General features: G+C 39.2%; 1 protein-coding gene across 5 annotated transcripts in view; it reads left to right on the top strand.

The window, feature by feature from the left end:
* PHF21B (PHD finger protein 21B) overlaps positions 1–20,747 on the top strand; it is a 175,582-nt gene that overhangs the window by 109,916 nt on the left and 44,919 nt on the right. The window lies entirely within an intron of this gene.

The following is a 20,747-nucleotide window of genomic DNA, read 5'->3' as shown; positions in this document are numbered from 1 at the left end:
ACAGTAGTCTAAATATGAAATAAATTTATTGAATTAGAGAAAGGAGGGCAAAAGAGGAGGGGGTGCTGTTTGCCAGACACATCGTTTCATGTAGTCCGTTAACAGCCACAAAAGAAGTTTTTACTCCAGGAATGGTGTGTGTCAGGAGAGGGAAATTATGCTAATGAAGTTAAAACGTGTAGAAAGTGTCAAAGCCTTCCCTTCGGAAAAGGGAGTGTAAACTATTATTGCTAACATTGGAGATGTGGATTTCTTTTCTGCTTTCTGCACATAGAAGCTCTGGCAGTCTGTTTTTTGTACCTTAATTCCCCTTCACAAGCTCAGGATGTGAATCTCTAAAAATCAGCAAAGAAGAACTGTACCTGAAGACGTTTGTAAATCAGGCTTATGTTGGAATCTGTGAGGCTTTTTAATACCCAAGAAGTTCCTTCTTAAACACCGGAGAGGGAATGACCATCACCTACTGCGTCTGCTAACAAATGGGAAAGCACATCCAACCACTTGAGGAGCCAAATTGTCCTGTCACTTTTTCTGGGGAAATGGCATTGTCTTTAGCTGTTGCACTAAAGCAGCTGTGTGTGGAATTTGGTTTTGAATCTCTTTTCTGTATTCATGCTGGGTAATTTCCTTTATTGAAGGTGTTGTTTATGCTTTATTGAAAAAGATACTTGAAGCTATTTCAGTAGATATTTCTTGGAATCCTGGAACATAACTATATGAATGATAAAGTTTCAATATTTCAATGGTCTATCATTTTGTGAAGGACTATCTTTTACTGTCACTGTCAGGAGGCATAGGAAGAAAAGAATCAAAACAGTGAAGGAAGAAGCTTGAAGTAACATTTGATGTATTTAGCCTGAATAGTGAAATAACAGTCCCAGGGACTGGAGAACAGTGCAGGTTACAACAGTTAGCTGCAAACTTGTAACTTGTGCAAGTGTTGTTAGAGGAAAAGACTTTCTAATCTGGTAAACTGGTGTGCTGTTGAATTATCCATAGTGCTTCCCATGTACCTTTCCAAAAAGGGCAAACTGGTCCCACTTCCACCTTGCACGTCCTCAGATGTGCTGCCGTCAGCGGTGTATTGCAACCTGCTGGAGCTTGTGCACGTGTTTCTGTTCTGTGTTCTCTCAAACCTGAAACCGTATTTGCCCTGGCATCACAACTTTTCTTGCAAAGAACAGCCTCGTTTTGAGCAGAAGCTTGCTATTATTGGAATGGCATGGGAATATTGTTCAGCATTTGGGGTTTGCCTTGGTTTTGATAGACGAAGAGGTCCAGAGTTTCTCTTTAGAAATGTCTGCACGTTGCAAATTTTCAACAGCTGTAGTTTTGTGATTTAGTATCTCTGATTATGTTAGTAATTTATGGAAGAAGAAGCTGAGCAATGGCAAGTTTCTGAAGCAGAGGGCTATAGTGGTTTCATCTTTTGAGAATAGTCAGCAGGCATAGATAAAAACAATTAGAAATACTGAATTGTAAATGTAAAAAAAATGCAAGCTGACCTTTGGTCCTAAGCTGTCAAGAAGTTTAGTGCTGGATTGCATGTTAATTATCACTTCTCTACCCAAATGAAATTTGGTTTGCAAGGTTTCTTTTTCTGGTCCAATGTAAAAAAAATCTATTCTTGCTTCACGGTCAGTATTCTTGATTGTTCCCGGAGTGGTGGTTGCAAATCAATAGCAGTAACACCTTAGTTACTAGGATTGTAGTGTCGGAGGAAAATTTCATTGTTGACATCTATTAATAAGCATTTATTTTATCTTCTTTTTTTGTGTGGCATTGTTATAGCTCAGAGAAGTATTTTTTTCTGTTGAAACATATGAAGTTTGTGAGATGGAGGATAATGACAGCCTTCTGCAAACTGGGTTAAGGTGGCAAGCTGATAGTAGTAAATGAGATTACTGGTGTAGTGTAGCCTATTCCTCTGCATCTGCAAAGTGAGGGAAAGGGCAAGGGCATGAAATGTAATGTTATGAGTTTCTGAACAGTGGTTTCTGCTCGAAAGCATTTAAGGGGATCAGGATGTGTATGCGGTCATCTCAAGTGGTATCTAGCAGGAAGAATGAAATGCTAAATGAAACTCAGCAGAAAAAATAGGGCATCAAACACTATAAATACAGAACTTTCAAATATAGATAGGATTAAATGTAAGTTGTTACACAATTTTCATTTGGGCAGCTGCATGTCAGCACTTTCATTTTAGGCTGTTGTTTACCTAGCAGATTTTTAAAGTGATTTTGAAACGTTGTTGACTGTAATGGAAGCCATATCTGCATTGAAAAAAGTATCTAAGTAATTACATGCATAACATTCTAGAGGATTGTTTAGATATTTATCATATGTTTTATTAGAAGCAGGAAGCATTGCGATAGTAATAAAGATTGAAGTCTGTAAGCATTGGAAATCATGAGCTTCAGAAACTAGCACTACGTCTACAGTATCCCTTGGCAGCCTTTCAGTGTCAATCCAGTGTATGAAGACATGACTGATGGAGTTACATTGACGAAAGTGTACGTGCATGAGTGTAGCTCTTTCTCCTGCTTAGAAAAATGAAGCTTAGAGCTTCATTTGGATGATCTGGAGCAAGTTACATTGGCAAAAGCAGAATTTTGCTGTCATAAGCTGAATTTTGCTGGCATATGCTGTATACATGCTAGGAGTGCTCTGCCTTCAGAGAATAGCTATTGCTGTTCTGTGTAGAGAATGCCCTAGAGCTACTGGATAGTTGTAGGATATCAGCACGTCTGTACCTACAAAGTACTCTCAGTATAAAGAGATTTTAATATAAGCCTCTCAAATTATATTTTTATTGTAATTGTATTTATGTGGTATTTGCTGTTTCCTATCCTAGCCACCATTTCCTGACTGAAAGCAGGATCTGATGTTGCTTTGCTGAAGGACAAAGTCCCATCTGCTGTGCTGGAACAATGTACTGGGTAAAGAAAATGCCCCTCTGCTACCTCCTCATTCTCTTCTAAATAGCAAAGCTGAGGGCCAGCAGGCATCCCAGAACCTAGTTTGAGGAAAGCAGAAAGCCTTTTGGCTGTTTGAAAGACAGTTGGATCAGCCAACTATTGGGAGAACAGGCAAAGAGAGGGGGAATACAGCTGTCAGACCACTCGGCTGCTTTTCAGGAGCTGCAGTGAGAGGAAAAAAGCACTGGAAGGGCCTATCTGCACCGGGCCATGAAGCACCATGATACAGACACACAAAGCTGCTCCACAGAAACGTGGCACAGAGTGGCTCTGCAGAGGTAGTCAGTGTCCTGGAAGCAGTACACGGGTACTGCTCAAGGTAATATTTGCCTCTCAGGCAGCTCCAACTTCTCCAGTTCCAGAGAGATGTTGTTTGCAGCGAGCTTAGCTATTTCCGCGCAGCCCAGTGTTGCTGGCTTTAAACTTACCAATGACCCTGGAGTGAGAGTGCTGCCAGAACTGGCTCTCACATTGTCCACATAAACAGTATTCTCTGCGTGTACCTGTCATGTGCTGTATGTGCACTGGTCACCTATCGTAAGTCCGAGAGGCTTCTGAAGTACGAAGTAGATATTAGGTGCAGGAACATTTGGATACTGCTGTAATAAAAGAGCTGTGTCTTATCTGTGATCCTGGTGTGATGCTCTGTCCCCTATTCCTCTATGCGTCTCTTAGAAAACATCTTAGCAAGGCACTGATTCCCCGTCCGTCAGGACTCGACAAGCAACGGCATAAAATCTGCCTCCTGCTCTTCTCTGTGCTTTCCTTCCCACACGTGTGTTCCCTGGGTCAGCTGGAGAAAAATTTGGCAAGCTTCCCCACGCACATGTGCTGTTGCGTCCTGGGGCTTGTCTATTCAGGGAGGTTATTTCAAAGTAAAACACAGTATGAGGATTTATAGTGCTATAAATTCTTGGCAAGATAGTAAACTGTTCTCCGCAAATGCTTCATTAACTCCACAGCTCAAAGAACTACTTGTATCTGTGTTTAGATTGAGCAGGCTATATGGGTATCCATTTTTTTTTTTCAGGAAAAAGTGGCTTTTATACCTGTAGGAGGATGCTCATATATACTTCTTAGCTATCTGTATATTCAATTTACTCAAAAAAACCTGCATTCCAGAAGTTTAAGAACATACCTCTGCTTGTGATGGCCATTCTTCAGAATAATTTATTTGTAGAATGATTTATTGCCTTTCTCTTCACCATCCCACCTAATGTGCTCCACTCTGCTCTCTGTAAAAGTGCTTCCTCCATAATTGGAAATCCGCCTGCATGTATGACTAAGTCTTTTTGGCTTTTATTTATTATTTGTATTCCAGTAGTACTTAGAGGTTTTATTTATAGATGTATTTATCTATGGCTATATATAGCTTTTTTCTATGATCTGTGTTACCACAGAATCTAAGAACACCGCAATAGTTAATTTATCCTCACAATATGGAGTTATTATGACTAAGGTGCTATTATTCCACATGTTGCTGTTGGAAAATTGAGAAATAAAGGATCCATTTATGCTTCTTCACAGGAAGCTCCCAAGGGTTGCCTTAGGCAGGATCCCTGTATTGGCCTTTTCGGTCATTTTGAGAATGCCTCAGACATGTCCATGCTGCACACATCATCCTTGGGAACAAGAACTGTCCCACAAGTCCTTGGAGCTTGCTACAGCCCCTTTTAGCTCTTGCCATAGCTCTTTACCCATCTGCCTGATACTTCTTGATCTGCTGCTCAGTCTTCAGCATCCACATTGATCTCGGTGTGCCAAGACGCAGGCAGAAATTACAACTAGTGAGCACAGGGAAGGATGCAAAATAAAGATCCAGAGGCTCCATACAGGCCTAGGAAAAGGGAAAAACGAAGATGTTACATTATGGATTGTGACTACCATGGTCATTTTAGCAATCTACAGGAGCATCGGCAGTCTTGTTGGCATCAGAAATGTACCAAAAAAATTGTTGCGTTTCTGGAGTCCATGGCTTCTGGTCTTACCGTCACACCAGTCATATCTTTCTCCAGGTATGGGTTCATCAGTAATGACTTGTGAATTTCAAGATACTGAAGAGTTTTGTTGAGGGCTTACTTGAGCCTCATTTTATCTGGCACTGTGCTGGTTTCTGGATGTCTCTCCTGGAGGAACAGAGCAATGATTGCTCTGTGTGGGTGACAGTTCCTACCGACTTTCCCAAAATTGTGCAGTTTTTTATAATCTCCTCAAATGTGGAACAGGGGCTGGGTCTCCTGCTGGGGCCAGATTAGCACTCAGAGCTGTCTGCCTCCGCCAGTTTGTGAGGGAAACTTGGTGTGGTAACAGTGTTCTATTACAAATAACAATGCAGGAGAGAACTACGCAGAAAGCCTGTGGCAGGAAGATTTTGAACAGGAAGGCCCAAGGATGAGATAGTTGTGGTACTGCCCTTGCTGTCACGCCTGTGGGTTCATAAACCAGAGCTACTGTAGACAGAGGAATTCTGAAGTATGGTTCTACTAGACAGTGTTAGAGGAACCTGTGGAGAGCTCCTAAGAACCAAAATCCTTCTCCTAGGATCGCACTTGAGCTGCTGTGAAGAACAGTAGCATAGATAGGAAATTTTGCGTCAAAAACTTTGCAGAGATTATGACAGGCAGAGTTAGAGACTGGGATACTCTGAAGTATTCCCTGTCGTACATCCCATTGGAAATTCTGCTTGTGGTACCTGGACCCAAGTGTCTTGCCTGCGGACTCACAGATGCCCTTATAGAGCAGAGAGTTGAAGCAGAGTCTTATTAGCATATTAACTACTTGATTAGCCATCTTGTTTGGTCTCCGTGGCAGGCACTGAAGGCATACCTGTTGGAGATCATATAATGCAAGCAGGCAAGACAAAATTTGGGGGGGAATCAGAGTGCAGAGAGATCAAGTGACTTCTGGGGCCACACAGCAAGAGAGAGCCCAGATTCATCCATCACAGCCCTACATTTCGTCCAGTGGACCACACCTCTCAGGCTTTCAGAAGCCACACTGTGAGAATGAGTAGGACAAAGACATTGGATTATTTTAGCTGTGGACCTCAAAGGATTCAGTATCACATATTCAGTCTCCTGGATCATCCTTTGATAGCTTTAAGGCAAGTTATGAGTAGGACAAAGACATTGGATTATTTTAGTTTTGGACCTCAAAGGATTGAGGGGACTGAATATCCCATATTCAGTCTCACGGATCATCCTTTGCTATCTCTAAGGCAAGTTATCTTCAGGAGATATTTTGTAGATATAGAAGAGGAGAGGTGGCTCATCCAAGTTAAATTAAAAAGAATAATAAAGAAAAAGACAAGGAGAGGGGGAACCCCAAGGATTCACAGCCCCCCACACCATCCAGTGATCTGTCATTGAGGCTTTACTAACTTTTAACTCTACCATTAGAATGTTGTAAAAAGCATGGTAATTTTAGGAAATGGATTACAGAGTATGCATGTCAGATTCTGCTTATATTTACACCATCTTAGTTGCAGATTTATTAAGGGAGGCACATGAATTTACTCCATATTTAAATATGGGTAGCTAAGAGCAGGATTTGGCCTTCCTACTCTGATATATACCGCATAAAAGCACTTTAAAATTTGTATTTCTTGCTAAATAGCATAAAATTACATCCTTTCAGGTTAATTAAACCGTTTTGCAATGCTGGTTGCTGTTGATGGGATATTTAAATGTCAGATTCAGAATAAGCACTTATGCTTCCTGATTATAAATGGCTTCCTTTTAAATATCCCAGACATACGTATATGGTCAATACATCTAAAGTGCGTGGATTTCTGCTTTTCTCAGTCTGCATTTTCATTTGGTCTACAATAGGGTCAAACACTCACTGGTATCAAAGACTAAATAAAGACTCTCAGTGAATGAATAAAACCTGATTAGTCCCAACATGGTATTCCTTACCTAGCCAAAAATTTCCAGTGAAGGCAGTGGAGTATTCAGCAGGAAAGGATAAGCAGAAGTGGACTCACACCGACTGTCGGACGCTTTGTTGTAAGAATGTAGGAGCAACCTCTCCAAATTTGCTTCTGTGAGGACTGGCAAACAAACAGCACGCTGAAAGAACTTAAATGACTAGGAAACAACAGCAAGTCCCAGTTTTGGAGACTGTAATATGGTCAGTCCTCTGCAACCTTTGTGTCACTAAAGTCGTCTCTGCAGATTGATGCGAAGTGGGATGTAGGAATGGGTGTGCTACTTCAGTATTTATGGAATGGGTTTTCCTCCTGCAAGTTTCTGCGAAGAGTCTCTACAGAGGAACAGGAGTGGAAGGAAATTTACTAAAACAGCTTTTGTTTTGGCAATGATTCCTGATACTGCAGAAAAATGACAGGGCTCTCAGCCTGTTTGTATATCTAGGTCCTTATAGCCAGAAGTAATTAATTAGCCTGTATATAGAAAACCAAACAAGAGAGACCAGGTTAAAGGAGGGAAAATATTTGCCTGAATTTGATGCCTTTTCCTGGGAGCTGCTTTAAGTTCCTAATAAGGATAGTCCTAAATATAGGCGTATATAGGCAGTCCCCCTATGGAAGTTTCTGTGGTATTTTTATACATATATTTTTACATCATCTGTGTAAACAAAGTTCCGAGTCCCTTGTTCTAATGGTGAGAGTTTATAGCACATTATTGTTTTGACACTAATCAGAGTAGCTCCCCTGGAGAGCTTTGATTCACTTCAGAAAACCAAAGAATGCTCTAAAAATGGTAATACACTGTAGCTATTTCATTGTAATTGGAGGCTGTCTGTGTCTCACAGAAATTACCAGGCAAGCATTCTTGAAAACGTCAGAATTTTCACGTTACTTCTATTTAAAATGGGGGAGCAAGAATGCGAGGGGATGGATAGAAAATTTGAGGGCTGTGTGATTCAAACTTGAAATGCAGTTTGTAATAATTCAAGATGATCAACTTTGGGGGTGGGGAAATCATCTCTTAGGTTTTCTAAATTACAGGATGCATAAAACCATCCACTTACTCTACATGTACTGTTACTTTAATAAAAGGCACCACTTTAGGAAATGAAAGGCTCTGGAATATCGCCAAATGTCTTAGTTCTGTTTATCGTCAAAAGGTGGGGTTTTTTCATTATCCACAGAGTTTGTGGGGTAGTTGAATAATTTGCAGGAATTTGAGTGTTTGATACCAGACTGCAAACTCTGTATTTATCTTCTTTCAATATTCATATTGCAAATACAAGCATGATAAGATTTCCTGTTGGTGTTCTAACTGTATCAGGATTCGGCAATTGGTCTGCTACTAATCTCATAATGTGCATTTGTGCCTTTGTTTAAATTAATTGGAAAACTGTACCAGAAAATACTGCTCTTAAATTATTTTATGTATAAATGGGGAGGGAAGAGGGAGGAAGAGAGAGAGACTAGAAGCTGTAAATACAGTGTGCTGATGAATACTCAAGTAGTAAATAGAAATATCTTAGAAGTCATTCCTGACAGTAATAAAGGCAGCAATTTGATTTCATCTGTGGATAATAAACTGGTTTCACATTGCAATAAAAGTGGTGCTTATGTTATATTAATATTTATTAGCACTTATTGATGTTAGGGTTTAGTTGTTATCTTTTCTTCACATCACAGCCATTTTATAAAAATTCAAGTTAAATTGCTACACAATAAGCAATTAAAAGTGTTTGTGTATGTGACAGAGAGAGAAAAAAAAAATCTGTCTGTGGAGATATTGCTATACGGAAGGGCAGACCCTCACTGCCTAGGAATCTGGAGAGTTGTGCTCAAAATGATGGAGTTATGTGAGTTTCCACTGCTTAAAGATTTGGCTCTCTGAATGCATATTTCAACACATAAGCACTGTTCTGCTGCTTATGTCAGAATTGTTTGTATGGTTTCCTGTTGTTTAATGATGTATTTTTGTGTTCCTTGCTTTGACTATGTGCAGTGCCTCAAAAAGGTAAGAGATTGTGTATTACATTCAGCGGCCTTTTTTGTGTGACGTGTGAAGGATTGCTAACTTGTAGGATAATGTGAGTCAGAAAGTGATCTGATCCAAATTTAACCAAATTTGTTCATCTCTAAATTTAGAGAATAGCTGAATGGCAAGACAGATATATTTCAATTTCCATCAGTGACAAGGACAGAGTGTTGGCGGATTCCTGTTAACAGCTATATCGTGTGTTTTTGATACTCATATATGTGTGTATGGGTGGGAAAAGACTAGTTACTAACTTTTATTTATCATGAGCCTGTTTCTTCTTTGACTGCTTTTAAATCACACTTGGGCTTGATGTTCCTTCAGTGCAGATAATTCTTGTGCAGACGGTGCGCTGTAGTCTTGAGTCACGTTTTTGCCCTCTGAGTAGAAAGACTTGCATTGGACTTGGATTTTTATCATTATGAAAACTGAAACATAGACCCTTTTAAAATAAGACAGGTACCAGGCAAGGTAAGACAAACCAAAATTCTTTTTGTTAATCTTACAATCCGGTTTCAATATCAATAATTTCAGAAAACAGGTTCAAGTTTATCCTTCACTTGAGCATAACCCTGAGTTTAACGTGTATGTAATTCACATGTCTTCAGTAGGATTAATCATGTGCTTGTAACTGGGTTTGTATTTACCTGCTTTTCTGTGCTGGGGTCTTAATCTTTTTGATTATTCTAATTCTTTGGCCAAATATTGTCCTTGGAGATTTGACCAGTGAAAGCAAGAACATGTCCCTACTGCTTTTATACAAGACATTTAATTAATGGGTACAACTATGGTTGGTTTTTGTTTTTTTCCTCAGTGAGATCCTTATAATAGACCTCTGTTTAGCCTATTTCTCATGTTTGATTTTATTAAGACCCCAGTTCAGTGACTGTGTCATCAAATTTGCACGTGTGGTGATGGATTGTGATATTACAAACAATTTGATTGTTGCATCCCTCACTGAATCAAACAATGAGGCTGGCTGTATTGGAGATAAGTTCATTTTTACATACAAGATCACTGAACTAGCAGTGACTGAATAGGTAATACCAGAAACTACATAACAGCTTTGTTAAGATTTAAGTAACGTTGTGTTTCCTGTAGTTTGCTGAAGTGGTAGTGATGATTTGAGGATCTTACTTTAAATCTTTACTGTCCTTACGGGTGTAAAATAAAAACACAAGTCAGCCTTGTTTAGTTTAATATGTTAATTTCTCTTTAAAGGATCAGTACACTAAAATATTTTTAAAAGGACAGCTATCTTAGCATAACAGTAATGAGAATATTGTAGAAATTTGCAGGGATACTATGGGGTATGATTTTAGAAGACTGTATGTGGTAATTAATTAGCACTTGCTCTAATAAAATCACATCACTCTATTCGCTGATTTCACAATGTTTTCTTCACAGTGAAACATTACTATATTAATTTTCCCTTGCACTTGTCTTCTTAAAATATAAGCCAATAATCTATATTCTGTCGACTTGTTTTACTTTTTAACGTTTCTTGTTATATGGAAAATAAGACACTGCATTTGTTAGTGTTGCTGGAAAAGCCCAACCTCTCTAATAAGTGTGAGAAGATAAAAAGCTTCAGGTTTCTGCTATATCCGTGTTCTTAATGTGGGCTTTAAAGCCAGAGTAAGTGGCTTTGAACCACCACTGTTATGGCTCAAAGTGTTTACACTTTTTTTTCAAGTCTTGCGGAGTATGAGTACAAACTCTGTTTCCTCTAGCCTGAGTCCAGAAGTTGTTTCTGAATTTATAAGTTATTACATAGCACCAGAATTAACCTATGTCTTGATATACATGATGTCCTCAATTAATTTAAATGCGTAAGTCTTGTTAATAACAAAGTATTACTCAACAAATTTTATGAGCATTTTCAAATGTGTCAATTTGGAATATCTCCACAGAAGTCAAGTACTGTGAAGCTAGATTCATACCAGCAGAGTTAATCTACAAGATTACATCACCAGCATGTATCTAACCATTTTCCTAATAAAATACTATAAATAAGCTTAGTATGGTATTATTTTATTACATTTTCTTTGAAAAGGAACTTTTAATTTTTAAAAAACCCATCTTTGTGACCTGTTCATCCTAATTTTTATGATTTTTCAGTTTACAGTGTCAGGGTGTAGATTATACAGAACTTTCATGTCTGCAATTAGAAGATTAACTGAAAATCTGAGCAGCATCCCTTACCAATGTTTTACTTTTTGAGCTGATGGCATGATATAAATAACCCAGTTTGAGTAAAAGCCAGTCAGTCTAAAAAATTAATAGACATCTCAGGTAGTAATTTTCTCTTTGTATCCCTCTGGCAATTATTTTGGATTTAAGATACAATTTTTCCCCTTTTAGCTCTGGGAATGACTGGGTTGAAGTCCTGATCTTTGCAGTTATCTCCATATGGATACATGCACAGACCTTCATTGAACTGAGCTAAGACTCATAAAGGTTCATGGTTCTGCCTTCATGAAGACGTTATCATTGTGCTGTCTAATTTGCAAAGTATGCAGACTGAAAACATGGGACATATTTTCTCCTTATGTCTTTAATTTCTAGCAAAAGAGATTTAGACTAGATCTTTGGAATTACTTCAGTGTTGAAGTGCACCTAGCTGTCCGGAGTTCAAAACTTAGATCCTCAAACTCTGCTCAGTAGCTTTCAAGTTTGGACCCAGGTGAAATCCATAAATGCCTCTATTTCTACTTCACATATTCCCTACGCACCAAAATGTTTGGACTGGGGCATTGTAAGAACTGCTGTCATGTTAACAGGGTTGAATAACAAGGTGGCACAGGTTTCTGGGAGTGTGTTTTGAATGAAAGTGGTTGAACACAGATTAGTCTTCAGGAGGGAGCTCAGGGAGGTGAATCCCAATGGGAATGAAGCAGGTCTTCTCTTTCAGAGCAAAGTACCAAGGCCTGGGGTCAGTAATGCAGTAAAACATTCCCATGGAGAACATCTATCTAGTCATCTATCTTCTGCCCTAGAGTGCTGGTTTGCAAATTTCTTCCCAAGGAACCTCGTCATACTCTTTGGATACTCTACACAGGGAAACGTGGATGCCTAATGAAGAACTGCAGTAAGACGCATAAGAGCTGGACATTGTACCATGCAATACCTTCATGCATTTGTGGATTCAGTTCTAGGCAGTGAGTTGTTGACACCTCAAAGGTGATGTTTCTGGGCTTGCCGAGAAGCAAACCTTCAGGTGTCCAAAAATATTAATGTTAAATCTGAAGCACATGAGGATTTTACTGTCTTTAATGCTTGACAGCAGCTGGGTGGAGGGGGTGGTGAAAAGATGATTTTGAATTCTTTAGCTGAAGTCAGACACGGGCACGTTGGGGCTTTTTCTGAAACTCAGCCTACTAGGACCTTGGAAGATGTCCCAGTATCCAGGTTTATCTGGGACATCCTAAGTAGGAGACAGAGATAGTCACACGGGCTAGATAGTAGACCAGAGTTGTGGTTTGATTTTATTCCGATTTTCTTCTTATAATTTCTGCACTCCAGAAACAGATAAAATTTCTAGGCTTGGAAACAAAGGAACCTTTGCTGACTTTAGTGTTTACAAGGCTGGTTCTGTGAGCACTAATATTAACGTAGCATCTCAGGAAGAAGAGGAGATTTTCTACTTACTAACTCTAAAATTTCCTGGATCTGTCATTGTAAGGAAACACTAGTGCTCACTTTGATATATTTACAACTCTGGAAAAATATTATGTGTAATATATTGTTATAGGTTCTGAAGTGTATGTTCATGTATTCACATACATGTAGTGTATATATATGTATCTTACATATATATTTATGAATTTATTTATATGAGCATAAATTTGCCAAATCCTGTTACTGTCTGAACAAGTCAACATAAAAGAACAGCCTTTTTATTTGGCTCATCAAAGAATCAATTACATTTGTAAGTGAATACTGTAGAGTTTATTACCATCCAAAACTAAATAAGGTGCTGCTGTATTTTGGTATTTTCTTTTAATTAGAAGGTGGCACCCACATAGCAATATCTGCAATAATTTTTCACAGCTGCAATACTACAACTGCAGAATACCAAAGCTAAGAATTCAATAGCAACGGTAATTCAGCCATACTGTACTAAAGCAGTATTTTCCACTGGGTTTTGTTGATGGGTAAGTGGCTCAATATTGCTGAGTAGTCTGCCTAAAAAAAAAATAAAGCAAGCTTATGGGATGTTCTGCACATTCGAATTAACATTTCCTGGGAAAGTTATTGCTTCCTTTTTTCTAACATTATATTAACAGTGGAATTTTAGAATCAGTCATATTTATACACGCTTTATATAGAATTCAGGCAAAGCCTTCATGTTCCTTCCCCAAGTTCTACGCTCAGGGAAGTTGCTTTTGGTAACAACATCCAGTTATTATGGCTGAACTGATTTAATAGCTTCCTTTCTCCAAAAATGTTGGAACCATCATTCCATTTTTCTGTTCCCCTGCCTTTGTGGTCTTTGTCTTCCCCTCCCTCCCCCGCCAGCTAAGAAACGTGGCTTTTTCCCTAGCCTTTATTCTGTTGCCTGTTGGATACTTTCCTAAGCTAATTCAGCTAGCAGAAAACTTTCTTTATCCTGGTTAGCAAGCTGAATTAGCTCAGCTCAGGTCCTGACAAAAGGGACTGTGTGGCAGCGAGCAATTAGATCATCTCAGGCTGTCACTTCCCTCATGTTTTCCAGTTCTTCAGAGCGACTAAAGAATGCATAATAAAAACTCAGAGCAAGAACTGCAAAAGTAGCTCTGAGCCCTCTAAGTGCTAAGGTGGAATGATTTGGAAGATGATCTTAATTTTTCAGTAGCTGCTAATAAACTGCATGGGCCATTCTCATAGGTGAGGATTCCTAAATCACTAAGGAATGATGGTCATTTCCTCCTTTGTTTTTCCTCCCCCTGCCTTGTCTTCCCATACCCTAATCCTCATGTCCTGCAACTGGGGTAGAGCAGTAGTACTTTAGCAGCTGCTGAGCCTCTGGTGAAGATTTTCACTCATGCTTGAACTCTCTTGAGGGTGAGGCTAGAAACTGCTTTGTGCGACACGCTGTGCATGCATTTTTCCCTTTACTCGGAAATATTTCTGCAGACTGTGATCAGAGAATAAGTAATTTGAAGACATTAGTCATTAAAAATAACATCAACCAGGAACAGTTTAGTAGTTAAACAGCAAATCTTTTATGAATCAGCTGAGCTGATTCAAAAGTGACTATAGGTGTGATCACAGCTGCTGAGTGGTGGTGTTGCAACTCGGTGAGACTATACTCATTTGTGCAGGAGGTGGAGACTTAATTGAATACGATTTCTGAATAAAACTTCAAATCACAGAACAGATATGTGCATGCTAATGCAGTTCACGTAGCCAAACTTTCTACCCCCCTCCCCCCCCCCCGCCCTAAATTTAGAATGTGGTCTAATGACTGTGGAAAAATCACGACTATTTCCTTTGATAAACATAAGGGTGCCTTAAAAAATACTAACCAGTAAATAAAATAATGTGTAAATAAAATAAGCTGTGTTTAAGAACAGGTATTCAGCACAGCTGTCTATCCTCTCGCATAAGTAACCAGTGGGATTTCTAAACCAGGAAAACTCATGAACTTTATTCATCATGTTTTTCCTTTGCCTGAATACATACCTGCAGTGTGTTCAAACAGAATTTGTATTTTTGAGTTTACCCAGATGGGAATGTGCAAGTGGTAAGAAGTAGAGATAGTGGTCTGAAAAGTCAGAGAGCTCTGGTAAAAGCAGAGATAAATGAGATGGTGCTCTGAAAAGCTTAAGAGACGTGGTAAAAGCAGAAAACTGTTTGCTTTATCTCTGCATACGCTCCTCTGATACCCTCATGAGCTTTGATACCACTGTGGGTTTCCTTGCAGATGAGTGGTGGTGAAAGGGTTGCGTAGGAATACCTCAGCAGCAATTAAGAATTTGGTCACACTGTGGTTTTCAAAGCAAATTTGGAATTTAAGGTGGCACCTTGCATCCTGCTGCTTGTTGCTATCTGGGTACTGGGCCTTGTAATGGGCAGTGACAGCAATTGTAGGCTGTTTCAGTGCAAAGGCATCTGGCATAGTTTGAGACATCGTTAATTGGCTATAATGAGGGTTGGTTTAAATGGTATTTTTAGTGCCCATAGAAAGGATGGTTTCAAAAATACCGATATTTTAAAAAAGCAACAGGACTTGTTTTGTTTCTGATTGTCTACTTCATAACAATAATAAACGTGCACACAAGAGCGTGATTGATGAACTCTGAGTAGAGAGAAAGGAATTGGGGAAAACAAACACTTTTAAAAGCTGGGAGAGAAATCTTTACCTTTCTGTGAGATTCTAATTAAATTACTGGTTACACAAAATATGTGTCTGAAATACAGTCTCTGTGGGATACAATCTGAGTGTGAAACTGAAATACGCCATTATTCCACCAGATTACTAGACATACTATGCACGGTGATTTCACCGTACTTTGAAAATGAAGAATGTTTTCCGTGGATCTTTGTAGAAGTTAAGTCTAGAAGGCAAGAAAAAAATATGTATGCATACACGTCTTGCAGGAGCCTCAAAGTTATTTCCAAACGTGCAGTTCCCTTACTAGTGGAGTATGTGGAAAAAGAATAGCATTCGGGTGTTTAGGTTAGCTAGAGGACAGCAGCTATCCTGGATTATTGAGGTAAGGTGCCGCAAGTTTTGTCAGATGAACTTGGAGGTTGCATATAGCGCTTGGCATTTATATAAAGCAAGCTCAAGGTTGAATGCAGCATTCAAGTTGTAAAATGGATGTAGAATGGGTAAAAAAACCCTGCAATTACTTCAGTGACGATCCATTCAGGTTAAGAATTTTCATCTTTGCTGTTGCCATAGCAATCTGTTCCCCTGTCACTACCACATTAAAAATCCATTCTGTAAAACTGTTGTTGCCAATATTGAACACATAACAGACAAAAACATTTTTTTAATAGCTTAGGTGTCTGATTTGCAACATGAAGAAGACCTAGATCTTAGAGAGATGCATATGTACGTTAAAAAGAAAAAGATTAGTGTTTCTATAATACGTTGTAGGAACACAATATTTGTGCTGCAGTATTGATGTCAGTATAAAATAGTTTGCAAATAATACAGCAATGCGGTGTCAGTTGAACTCAAATAATTGAACCGTTCTGCTAAGATATAACAAACCCATATGTTCCAGAGTTTACTATTTTGGTAACATGCTGTAGTGAAAGGCTTTTGAAACTATGTGGCTATTTAACCTTCTGCTACTCATTGAGTCTGATTCTCTTCAGTGATTGACTTCAGTGATTTTATCTGTACTGGTGTAATTCTGGAATGGGAGGAGAGTTGTGTCCCCTAACAATTTTATGTCTGTGATCTAATCCTAAACTGCTCACGTACCCAAGCTCCACAATGGGTTTGTGTGGATAATGAATTGTACGAACAGGTCCTTAAGTGTTTGTTAGTACATCCAAATGAGGGGGGAAAGGAATTTGTAATTCAAAACAAACGTAGCAATGGTCTGACAAATATATTTACCCAAACAGAGTAAAATGTAAGTATCTTTTAATAAAGCAGAGATACATATCTGTAGAGATATATATAGATATGTATTCATTCAGGGCTGAAATGCAGAAGTTTACTAAAATCACAAATGCGCGTAGGTCATGGATTTAAAAACTCGGGCATCGACTAAAGAAGGCATAACATAATCGACAGTAGGCCCTTAGTCTGATCATTGGCAATGTAAATCTCATCCTTGTTTCTGCTTCAGCATCCTCTTATCTTCGAACCATCTCTAGCCTTCAGCCTTTGAATTCTTATTCTCTATCTGTACCATACTTCTTTGTTTCACTTTTTATGTCTCCTACTTGCCACTGTCCCCATGCTTCTACCCTCAGTTCTCTTTTAGAGCCTTGATCTAGGGATGGTGTTGATTTAATGCAGGAGAAGCATAGGAAAAACTGTAGCAAATAATTACAGTGCTATTGGGTATTAATAGAAGAATTGAGGGTGAGAAATTATTTTCTTTTTTAACTGCACTTGGCAATATCTTCTAAATTTTTCATTTTATTTTCGCTACATGGGAGGAACTGCTTTTTTTGGTCTTCTAATGCAACTGTGTCCTCCTGTTCTGGGGCTTTTGGGTTGGTTTTCTTTTTTTTTCAAATTCTTATCATTGTTATTTTCTTAGTGAGTACACTGGCCACCGAAAAAGATTATTTCATTTGCATCTCTTCACCTGTTTTTGCAATTTGAAATGTGACCCTTTGGAGCGTGCTACTGGATGACATTTACCCAACAACTGAGATTGCAGGTCACTGACACAGTGGGCCTGCTGAAGTTCCTGTCTGAGGGCATTGCTCAAGCAAAAGAGGTGTCCCTGACATGCCAGATACCTGTCTGCTCTGTATAGGTCACTGAAGACAGGGGTTTGTGTTGCAGCCATATGCGTTCATTAGCCATTAACTCCTACAGTGGGTGATGCAGTGGCTGAGGTTCCTGTTCCAATCCACCGCTGGGCCTGGTATGTGAGGTGGGAGTTAGCAAGGAGTCATGAGCTCTCAGATGTTTGCCTGGGATAAGAAGTGCTGCTGGATGTGAAGTTTAGTGAGTTAGACAGCAGGAAATACACCTGATGCATTTGGTTTTTTCGGAAAAAAAAAAATAAAAATTCTCATATAAAGATAGTAAATCTGGCTTAAATGCATGCAATCAAATCAAAACAATTCTGAGGCTAACTGAAACTTGGCTCTTCACTTTCCCCCATCGCTGCACATTTCAGTGCTCCCTCCACATTGTAGGTGTTTCAGGGGGTCACCAGAAAAGCCGAAGTAGACTTGGATAGAGGAGAGATTTGGAGTAATCTTTGACTTTCATGGACCTTTTTTATTAAAATGCTTAGAGCTGTAAATGTAGAAATAAGAAACTCATTTATCTTGACAAAAGTGCTGCCATAAACTATTCAGTGCTCATAAAATAACCTTTTAAATTATTGTTTCTGCTGGTATCGATAAATTCATACAAAGTGCTTAAAGGTCAGGCATTGCCAGAAAAATGTCTTTTCAGCTTGTTAATTAAAGGTGAATAAGAATGTGCACCAGCTTGCTCTTTGGACAAATTGGAAAAAAGGAAGGAGACAAAAAAAAGCCCCACATGGAGTAAAACGATAGTGTGGAATTAGTGAGTGACGGGTCTTTGGTCCACCTGGCTCACCACGGCAAGCTTGGGCAGTTTGTGAGTGAAAATAGGTAGCACTGTTAAGCGGAGGAAAAAAAGTTAATTTCCCTTTCTGGGAGGAAGTTATCTTGATTACTCAGCTCTTGCAGCTCATGGGCTTGAGCTGAGGACCCACCTAGAACTGAAGTATTAAGGTGAGTGTGAGCAGTATTCGTCCTGTTATAGCTTGAGCCATGGGGAGTTTGTCCAGTTCTCATTGCCTGACCAAGAACATCAGATAAGGACGTTTACATTTTTCCAGGCAAGTGGTTTTATCTGCTCGTTTATTTACCACTTAAACTGGAAGAAAGCAGTGCTCTGAAGTGCACTGGAAAATGTACCCAGAGCCAAACTGCCCGACCATCCATTCTAGCACCTGCACCACCTTCATTGCAGAGACCGCAGCTGCGATTCCCTCTGTTTTACACTTCACCTCTTTCGCCCCTCGTCATGGAGGCGTCCTGGTCTGATCATTAAAATCTAACCTAAAAATTAGGCAACTCAGAGATGTGACTCTGCGTCAACAGATGAGATGAGGTCAGTCAGTCACATGAAGGAGACGCTGGAAGTAAGAAATCTGGCTTGCGTTTCCACCTGCACAACAGTCTAGCCCTGACAACATTATTTTACCTCTAAATCTCGATTTTTTTTTCATCACTAAAACGGAGACAATAATACTGACCTAGGTGAAGTACCCTGAGATAACAGATGAAATGTGTTACAGGAAAAGTACAGAGGTTTCTGTCATTGAATTCTGCTGATACAACAGCCTGAACTATTTATTGCCCAAGCTGGGAAACAGTAACAAAACAATGTAAATAGTGAAAAGTAAGATAGATTCTTAGATATTTTTCTGTCTGAACATACTATAGTGCTATTATTAATGTGAGATTAAAGTTTTGAATTTTCCCTTGGCCATATGATTTTTATACTGAGATTGTTTCCTCGAATATTAAATAACAGATCCTTACTATAAAAACATTTGTAAACAGGAGGCTGCATCTTTGTCACTGAAAATTTCATAACCCGAGAATGCCATAATTTGTTTTTGTTCTCTCAAGATTGCTGCAGAACTCCTAGTTCAGGAAAATAAATCTGACGAATTTTTTGAGAGTGCAGGTGACAGAACTAATGATAGTTCATTTCTCCGATACCCACAGACAATACATCCTGGCTTTGTCTTCGAGTGAAGCTAAGAGAACAGTGCAGGGTAGTTTCATGGCGTTTCTTGTTTCTTCTCTCCCTCCCATTCCTTTTGTCTCAATGGTTCAGTGTTTTAAAACATAAAAGGGAATTGGCTGAATGATGCTGAGATGAGCTTCTTCCTCGCAAGACAAAGGCATTCTGCTCTAGACAGGGTTGGTTTGTTGTTTTTTTCCCTTGTGATTGGTATTTGAAGTAGTACAAGAAAATAGATTTGTTACTTAGATGTGGAGGTTTTGTGCATCAATTGATAACTGTATCTTATCTAAGTTCTGAGTAATTTGATTCTTATCTATATAGTCAATTCACAGTTTCACTCTGTGTCAGCACTTCGGATTTTAATACATGGTATTCTGTTGGCCAGTTTTAAAATCTTTGCAAATCTATACGTATCTGTAGGAACAGGAATATCAGAATGTGTCAAGGTCAGAGGTAGCATATATAAAAATGATGAGAGATGCAGCCACACTTTTAGCACAACCTTCTAGAAGGAAGGACTTCTTGTTTTAACTTTCTGTAGAGGGTATATGTGCAGCCCAGGAGAAGTTGTGGTGCTCCTAGTGTTTTCAGGGAAAACTCAGGCTTCACTGCATTGTGAATGAAATCCCAGTGTTGGGATGGAGGGAAAATGTAGATCATACCTGTGATAAACTCCCAGTTCCTCTAGCGTGGGTTGGGAAGTTCACTTTGTTACTCACCTTAAAAAGCAAATAACTGGGCTGAAGTAATTTTGGTTCATGCTAATATAAAGCAGGAAGTTGTGATATGTATAATAAGTAGCAATAGCAGCAGGTGGCAGCTCAAGTTCTTCTGTCCAGACTGCAGGAATTCCTCATGTCCTTCCCAATGTGTGAAGCTGTGATATGGTAGACAGGGCAAAGTAGTAATTAATTCAGGTAGTTTATAGTACCCTTCCTATTGTTTTTATTACATATGTTGCCCTGTAAGGATAATGGTGGTGGAAATAGCCCCTTCTGTTCCTCGCTCCTGCTGCCAATACCTTTACTTCTGCAGGAAGGTGTAACTTACTTGTTCTGGCCTCCATGGGTGGAAATGCTGCTTTCTCTGACACACAGCTACCCACCCCATCCCCTGCCGTTGGCTCAAGACAGGATTTTAATGGAGTATATTTTTCCACGGATAATCCAGGGTACTGATAATCCACGAGTACTCAGGAAAAATTGTCTTGCGTGTTTATCACTGGACAGCTCTCCTTGTTTAACTCAGGCAAATCTTATGCAAATTTAAATCTTTGCTGAATATATAACATCACACCCCCAAATGTCTCCAAGAGGAGTAGCAGCGTTAAAAATATAAACTCTGTAGGACAAGTTTATTAAAAATATTCTGCATGAAAATGCATGG

This window comes from Chroicocephalus ridibundus, chromosome 1 (genome assembly GCF_963924245.1).
Source record: "Chroicocephalus ridibundus chromosome 1, bChrRid1.1, whole genome shotgun sequence".
NCBI classification, from domain to species: domain Eukaryota; kingdom Metazoa; phylum Chordata; class Aves; order Charadriiformes; family Laridae; genus Chroicocephalus; species Chroicocephalus ridibundus.
The sequence above is the reverse complement of the archived record's forward strand: the minus strand, read 5'-3'. Positions and strand labels throughout refer to the sequence as shown.